Source organism: Seriola lalandi, unplaced genomic scaffold, assembly GCF_002814215.2.
Source record: "Seriola lalandi dorsalis isolate HSWRI2012SDOR001 ecotype SW California unplaced genomic scaffold, Sedor1 jcf7180002054987, whole genome shotgun sequence".
In the NCBI taxonomy this organism is placed as follows: domain Eukaryota; kingdom Metazoa; phylum Chordata; class Actinopteri; order Carangiformes; family Carangidae; genus Seriola; species Seriola lalandi.
The window spans coordinates 135,792-136,268 of NW_019525536.1; the positions used below are offsets into that span (position 1 = coordinate 135,792).

The 477-nt window shown below is 39.6% G+C and overlaps 1 pseudogene across 1 annotated transcript in view; it reads left to right on the top strand.

The window, feature by feature from the left end:
* LOC147817217 (NACHT, LRR and PYD domains-containing protein 12-like) overlaps positions 1-477 on the top strand; it is a 103,706-nt pseudogene that overhangs the window by 2,097 nt on the left and 101,132 nt on the right. The window contains exon 3 of the transcript XR_015436551.1: positions 235-408. The product of XR_015436551.1 is annotated as an NACHT, LRR and PYD domains-containing protein 12-like (transcript). The remainder of the gene's footprint in view (positions 1-234; positions 409-477) is intronic.

Genomic DNA, 477 nt, shown 5'->3' on the forward strand with positions numbered 1-477 from the left:
ACCTAAATGTAAAACCATTTTCCCGCCTTTCATCTGTAAGATTAAAGTAAAACAAAGACTCACGTTAAACATCTGCAGGTCTGAGAGAGAGAGAGAGAGAATTATTGTTTCATGTCAAACACAATAAGATGAAATGAACCACGAATGTGAAGAGCAGATGTTGATCACATGACGACATGTTTTGTATGTTTTGTATTTTTATTCTAACACATTTTATATTTTCTCTAATCACAGACTTGTTAATTGTGGACTGTCAGAGACTCACTGTGAAGTCGTTGCCTCAGCTCTGAAGTCCAACCCCTCCCACCTGAGACACCTGAACCTGAGTAACAACAAGCTGCAGGATTCAGGAGTGAAGCTTCTGTCTGCTGGACTGGAGAGTCCAAACTGTAGACTGGAGACTCTGGGGTGAGTTCACTGACTGTTGTAGTTTTGTGAACTCTCAGTTTTTCATTGGTTCATATATTTTCAGGATTT